The sequence below is a fragment of the Balaenoptera acutorostrata genome, chromosome 5 (assembly GCF_949987535.1).
Source record: "Balaenoptera acutorostrata chromosome 5, mBalAcu1.1, whole genome shotgun sequence".
NCBI classification, from domain to species: domain Eukaryota; kingdom Metazoa; phylum Chordata; class Mammalia; order Artiodactyla; family Balaenopteridae; genus Balaenoptera; species Balaenoptera acutorostrata.
In genome coordinates, this window is record NC_080068.1 from 27,716,500 (window position 1) to 27,723,892 (window position 7,393).

A 7,393-nucleotide genomic window follows, 5' to 3' on the forward strand; every position below is an offset into this window, starting at 1 on the left:
TTTATTATTTGAGAGTAACAATCAAAGGAATGTATTTGCTTCTATTTCTCTTACTCTTTATGCCCTGGTACCTGAAGAAAATTATATCCCCAGGAAGCAATATAACTAGAATACATAATCTTAACTTCCCACAGAAATAGCTTTTTCGAGATATAATAATTTTCGAGATATAATAATTTTGAGATATAATAATTTCAAGATATAATAATTTTCGAGATATAATACTCTCTCAACTTTTTATAGAAGTTTGCTATACGAAGAACTCTTTTCTTTAAATATTTATTTACTTATTTATTTATTTATTTGGCTGCGTTGGGTTTTAGTTGTGGCACACGGGCTTCTCTCTAGTTGTGGTGCACGGGGTGTAGAGTGCATGGGCTTAGTTGCCCCGTGGCATGTGGGACCTTAGCTCCCCGACCAGGAATCGAACCTGCGTTCCCTGCATTGGAAAGTGGATTCTTAACCAGTGGACCACCAGGGAAGTCCCACGAATAACTTTTTTTTACAGGAGTCTAATGTTAAAATATAGTCCAATTTGTACCCTATTGTCCCTTATGAAAAATTTTTTTTGGTATTTAGTGAAAGGAAATTTCTCTAATAGACTTCTTTTGTATATGAAAGTTTATTACTACCATGTTTGCATCATCAAAACTTATCATCTTGGTTTTTTCTTCTTGCCTTTGCGTAAGGCCAAGAGAGAGACATTGGCTACTTCGACAACTTTAAAGTGGACTCCAGGAATGTCGCCAGCAGCGTGGCCTTTTGCAACCAAATCCAGCAACCAGAACTTCATGGTTTTCTGCAGTAAAGTTCAAGCAACCATCATCGGGTAAGAAAGCTGTGAGCTTCTTGCTCTTCTTGATCAGCTGGCCCCTGAAACACTTCCCGATGGCAGAATTTACCTGTTTGGCTTCAACTCTGACATTTTCTAGCAAAATTCCCTTTGCATGTGAAGCGCCTCCAAAGGGGCTGACCTTCAAGGCTTTCCCCAAATGGGCTTTCTTGTACCGTTTATCCTGCCACTTCTGGTCCTGATGGTGGCTGCAGAGCTTCCTGGCAATATGAAGATCTTGACACTTGCCCATCCCATTGGTGCTGCTGGCCCGAGGGAAAGATCTAACAGGCTTTTTTTTTTCCCAGTTGTGGTAAAATACTCATAACGTAAAACTTACCATCTTAACCATCTTAAAGTGTAAAGTTCAGTAGTGTTAACGTATATTCACATTGACACTCAATCAATCTCCAGAACCTTTCATCCTACAAAACTGGAACTCTATACACATTGTGATGCTTAATTTTATGTGTCAACTTGACCAGGCACAGGGCCCGGCTACTTGGTCAAACGTTATTCTGGATGTTTCTTTGAGGGTGTTTTTAGATGAGATTTACATTAAAATTGGTAGACTTTGACTAAGCAGATTGCTCTCCATAATGTGGGTGGACCTCATCCAATCAGCTGAAGGCCTGAATAGAACAAACGATTGACCTCCCCCAAGAAAGAGAGAATGCTATCAGCAGACAGCCTTCAGATTTAAACTGCAACATTGGCTTTTACCTGGGTCTCCAGTCTGATGGCCTACCCTGCAGATTTTGGACCTGCCAGCCTCCATAATTTCATGAGCCACTTCCTTCAAATAGATTTCTCTCTATATAAACATCACATTGCTTCTGTTTCTCTGGAGAACACTAATTAACACCCCCATTAAACAACAACTACCTCTTTCTGCCTCTTCTCAGTTCCTGGCAACCACCATTCTACTTTCTGTTACTGTGAATTTGACTACTCTAGGTACCTTATATAGGTGGAATCATACAGTATTTATCTTTTTGTGACTGGGTTATTTCACTTAGCATTATGTCCTCAAAGTTCATCCATGTTGTAGCATGTGCCAGAGTTTCCTTCCTTTTTAATGCTGAGTAATATTCCATTGTGTGTATATACCACATTTTGTTTATCCATTCATTTGTCAAATGGACACGTCGGCTGCTTCCATCTTTTGGCTATTGTGAATAACACTGCTACAAACACGGATGTACAACTATTGGTTTGAGACCCTGCTTTCAATTCTTCTGGATATGTATATTCAGAAGTAGAATTGCTGGATCATATGATAGTTCTATTTTTAATTTTTTGAGGAACCATCCTACTGTTTCCATAGCAGCGGCATCATTTTACGTTCCCACCAACAGTGTACAAGGATTCCAATTTCTCCACCTCCTTGACAACCACTTGTTATTTCCAGCAATAATAATCCTGCAGGAACCCAAAATAATCCTCAAGAGGGGTCATTTTTGTTATGGGATAGTATTTTGTATGTGTGTGGCAGGGGGAATGCTGATATAAACTTGATTTTAGAAACTATGATGTTAAGACTTGATCCACACATAATTTAGGCAGAATCTACATAATATGAAAGCAATTATTTAGAAGTGAAAAATGCTGTCCAAAAGTTACTTTGCCCTGTAGTACTAAAGGACTGCAGTGGCAGGTTTTGTTGTTTAGAATTTGCATTTAAGCAGCCTTATTCAAGATTTTTCTCCAAAAAATGTACATAGATCATGATAAATGTCACCAAGTCATTCTGAGTGGTAAGCATTTTTAAATTCGGGGGAGTTTCTAATGTAAAGCAGAAGGTACAAACTGGCCGGCCGCAGGCCAAATCAGGCCTGCAGACTTATTTGACTTGGCTTGCACATTTGTTGGCCCACACAATGTTTTTAGAAATTTTGAATTAGTTGACAACTTTTTAAATGGAGAGATTTCATGCAGAAAAAAGTCTTGATTTCTAGCTTTTCGGGAAAAACTAGCTGACCTGGCGAGACTGGGCCTTCATTCCCACATGGCAACAGTTGGCTGGGGCTGAGTAGCAACTGCTCTTTCCTCCCAATCTTGTGCTCTCCAGCTCCCCATGGTCCCCACCCGCCTCGAGACAGGAGGGCTCGTGGACACCCAGGGAGCAGACTTCTTGGTTTCTTCAGGAACCACTCATAACTTCCTGCAATGTCCAGTGGGAGGTGAGGCCCATGGTAGGCGCTTAGTAGCTGCTGAATTGTTTACCGAATCTGATTCTTCACATGCTAAAATGGTTTAGGATCCTTTGCTTTCTCTCTTGGTGGAAAAAGAGATGGTAAGACAATGGCTTTAAATAAATGGAATACAAAAGGAAAAGGATTTAGACAATGCAGATACAGAGCAACACCTGAAAAGAAAATAATCATGTGAATGTAATTTTTTACTAAGCAATTTCGCCTTGAACTCTTTTTCCCATGAAGGAAACAGCACCCAGGAAATGTTTCAAGCTAAGCCCTCTGTTTAATGCAAGAGAGAAAAAAGGGGCAAAAGGTTAGTCAGCTGCCTTACAGTGGCAGAATTCTTGAGTTAACATAAATAGAAATAGATACAGAAAATGAGGACCATATGGTTGGCTAGATCAGAGTTGCTCTGTGTGTGTGTATTTGTAAGGCCACCCACCGAGAAAAATATTCAACTTATTGTGTCTTAGCATATTAACTCTTCGTTTTTAATTGCTGAGGCACTTGGAGAAGTTCTTTTACACTTTCAGGTGATAGCAAATGAAAAATGTGTTAAAGAAAAATGCAAACAGCGTCTCTCTCTCTCTCTCTCTCTTTGGTGATTGCGTTGACTGAGAGAAACACGAAAGTCTTCTGGAAGGTGTGCCTTAATCTCCAACCCAAAACATCATTTCAAGAAAACAGTTATTTAAACCTTTGCCTGCACCGTATTTGCTATTATTCTGTTGGTCAAAAGTAAGTCACACGGCCAAGCCCAGAGTTAGCCTGGAAAGAGACTAAGGGTGTGGATTTAGTGGGGTGTGCTTTCAAGACCAAGGAGCTGTTCTGGAATGGATAAATAGAATCTGGGTCAACACCTATTCTGAAAAATATAGTAGCTGACCCTTATTAAAATTGTTTTAATATTTTTATCCTTTCTATTAAAAATCATGTTCATTTAAAACATGCAAGAAACATAGAAATTACCAAGAGGAAAGAGAAAACTCACCCAACGCCCACAAGCCTAATAAAAACCGTTCTTAAAATTCGGTATGCACAACTCCAGAAACCTCTCTGCATATTTACCTCTGCACTTAGAAGTAGTTCTAATCCACTTAGAAGCATCTCCAGAGATGGTAGAGGATAGTAGCCTGGACTGAACCTGAATCATCCTCTACTCTCCTAGAACAGTTTTTTTAATTAAAAATTTTTTTTAAAATTGACATACAGTTGATTTACAATATTACATTAATTTCACATGTATAGCATAGTGATTCAGTATTTTTACAGATTATACTCCATTAAAAGTTATTACAATAATGGCTATAATTCCCTGTGCTGTACAATACATCATTGTTGCTTATCAATTCAATTCTTTGAACTCCGTGTCTGTTTGCTAGTGTGCCTTGACTCACCAGAGTTGGTGAACCTAAGAGAGCTTGGAGAGAAGGGAAAGAGACAACCTATATCCATTGAAAACCTCAGCAAGAAAGGAAGAGAAGAGAGAAGAAAGAACAACAACAAAAGCTGTCCAGGGTGGAGAAGAGAGAGCAGTTTGATATATCAGTGGAGGTTTTGTGATGCAAGAGGGCCAACTTATCAATGCTGAGGGCCCACAGTACTTTTAGGGGCTCGTGAAGATGTTTTCCTTCCTTAAACATCAGAAGAAAAATAAATTCTTAGGTCAAGGAAAATGTTTCAATTTATAATGATAATATATTTATCATTATATCAATGCAGTCATACAATATATCTTTTAAATATCTTTTTATAAAGGAAGGAACCATGAAGGCAAAAGTGCCTAGGGCCCACAAAAGTCATACACAGCCCTGGATCCAGTGGCATGTCCCAACCTATTCCAATTTATTCAACATGTATATGCCATGCATTCTAGGATTTTTTTTGCCACTAATGATATTACTATTCCAATTTTGCAAATGAAGACTTTGAAACCTGGAAAGAAGTCAGGAGGAAGAAACTGATGGAGTTGGGACTGCCCCAGAAATCCTGATTTTCAGTTCAGCTCTCCCTGCACAAATGTGCCATGGGGTATGGCAGATATGGGGTGGAGATCAATATAGGAGAGAATGCAATAGAAATTAAAAATATAAGAGGCTTTATAATTGACCAAGTATTTCCCCAGGCACCAAACTTCCTTCCTGAGGTGACTCGTAGGTGCCAAAAAGAAGATTAGGCAGCTCAAGAGGGCATGAGGGAAAGTGAGTAGACATTGCTGGGTGCCCAACTAAAGACAGCTTCATCGGCAATCTACTGAAAGAGAGGAAATATTTGCAAACATATATATGATAATATCCAAAATATATAAAGAACTCATACAACCCAATAGCAAAACAAACAAACAATCTGATTTAAAAAATGGGCAGAGGATCTGGATAGACATTTTTCCAAAGAAGACATACAGATGGCCAGCAGGAACATGAAAGGATGCTCAACATCACTAATCATCAGGGAAATGCAAATCAAAACCACAATGCGATTATCACCTCACACCTGTTAGAATGGCTATTATCCAAATGAAAAGAGACAACAAGTGCTGACAAGCATGTGGAGAAAAGGGGACTTTGTGCACTGCTGGGGGGAATGTAAATTGGTGCAGCCATTATGGGAAACAGTATGGAGGTTCCTTAAAATATTAAAAATAGAACTACCCCATGATCCAGCAATTCCACTTCTGGATATTTATCCAAAGAAAATGAAAACACTAACTCAAAAAGATATATGCACCCCCATGTTCATAGTAGCATTATTTACAATAGCCAAACATGGAAACAACCTAAGTGTCCACTGACAGATGAATGGATAAAGAAGATGTGATACACATGCACATAACACACACACACAATGGAACATGATTCAGCCATAAAGAGAATGAAATCTTGCCATTTGTGGGAGTATAGATAAACCTCGAGGGCATGATGCTGAGTGACATAGGTCAGACAGAAAAAGACAAATAAAATACCATATGATCTCACTTATACATGAAATCTAAAAACAACAACAAAACATCAGGTTCATAGATACAGAGAACAGATTCGTGGTTGCCAGAGGTTGGGGGGCACGGGTGGTGAATGAAATGGGTGAAAGGAGTCAAAAGGTACAAACTTCCAGTTATAAAATAAACAAGTCATGAGGATGTCACGTACAGCATGCTGACTATAGTTAATAATACTATATTGCACACCTGAAAGTTGCTAAGAGAACAGGTCTTAAAAGTTCTCATCACAAGAAAAAAAAATTCTGCAACTATGTGTGGTGACGGATGTTAATTAGACTTACTGTGGTGATCGTTTTGCAATACGTATCACAAGATAATGATTCGATATTTATATATTTCACAAAATGATTTGCAATATATACAAATATACACCCGAAACCGATATAATGTTGTATGTCAATTATATCTCAATAAAAAATAATTTTAAAAAAGAAATTTAAAAAAAGAAAATAAAAACTTTATCAAGTGGTTTACTATTAGATGTTTCACTTTCTTGTAATCATATTCTGTAAAGTTAAATAAGACACTAGAAAAACAAGGTCAGTTTAGACCCTTGGCAGAAGTTAAAGCCTCTTCATCAAATTTAGTAAAATTGCTTGCTGCTGAGTTATTACTGTATTTAAAAGAAGGCTGCAGTAAAATTTAGTAATGGGTTAAGGTTCTCAATTGATAAATGTGTGCTTTCTAAAAAAATAGTTTCTCGCATAAAGATTGCTTTTGTTTTTTATAAAACATATATTTATGAATATGTGTATGTGTGTTATATATGTATATGTGTGTATATACATATATTATACGTATAGCCCCTTTTTGCTGTTTATCTATAAATTAATTTTACTCTGAATTTGGACTTGTGGTTAGATAGGTAGTGCCAAATGAGTCATTCAAACAAAAAAAGGCATGATCTCATGGCCATTATTTTAAAAGTTTCCTCCATTATTCAAAAGTCTTCGTGATTTTAGAAACAGCAGTCTCTGCCTCCCAAATGGCCGACTGAGGAACATGAGATAACTCCCCCTGCAAAGGCGTGAGGAGAGGATAGTCCCTCTGGGAGTCAAGATCCCTTAATCACTTCCCGCCAAAAGTCATGATGCTCGAATCCAAGACAAAGACCATCCCAAAGTCTAACTCTCCAAATGTCAATTATCAGGTACATATTAATTTAGACTAGAATTACCCCGTGATTCCCTTTATGTAGATCTAAGAAAGCAAGAACATGAGTTAGCTTACAACCAACACAGCAGCATATTTTCCTTGTTAGCTGCAGGGGAGAATAATGTACAGGAAAAGGTGACGTAATGATTGTCTCACTTTCATTATTCTCTCCCAAATGAATAGCCTTCCACACCAAGGATGAGCTCACTC

The 7,393-nt window shown here is 38.0% G+C and overlaps 1 pseudogene; it reads right to left on the reverse strand.

The window, feature by feature from the left end:
- Positions 1 to 655: 655 nt before the first annotated feature.
- LOC103002877 (40S ribosomal protein S23-like) lies at positions 656 to 1,085 on the reverse strand (annotated as a pseudogene).
- Positions 1,086 to 7,393: the final 6,308 nt, after the last annotated feature.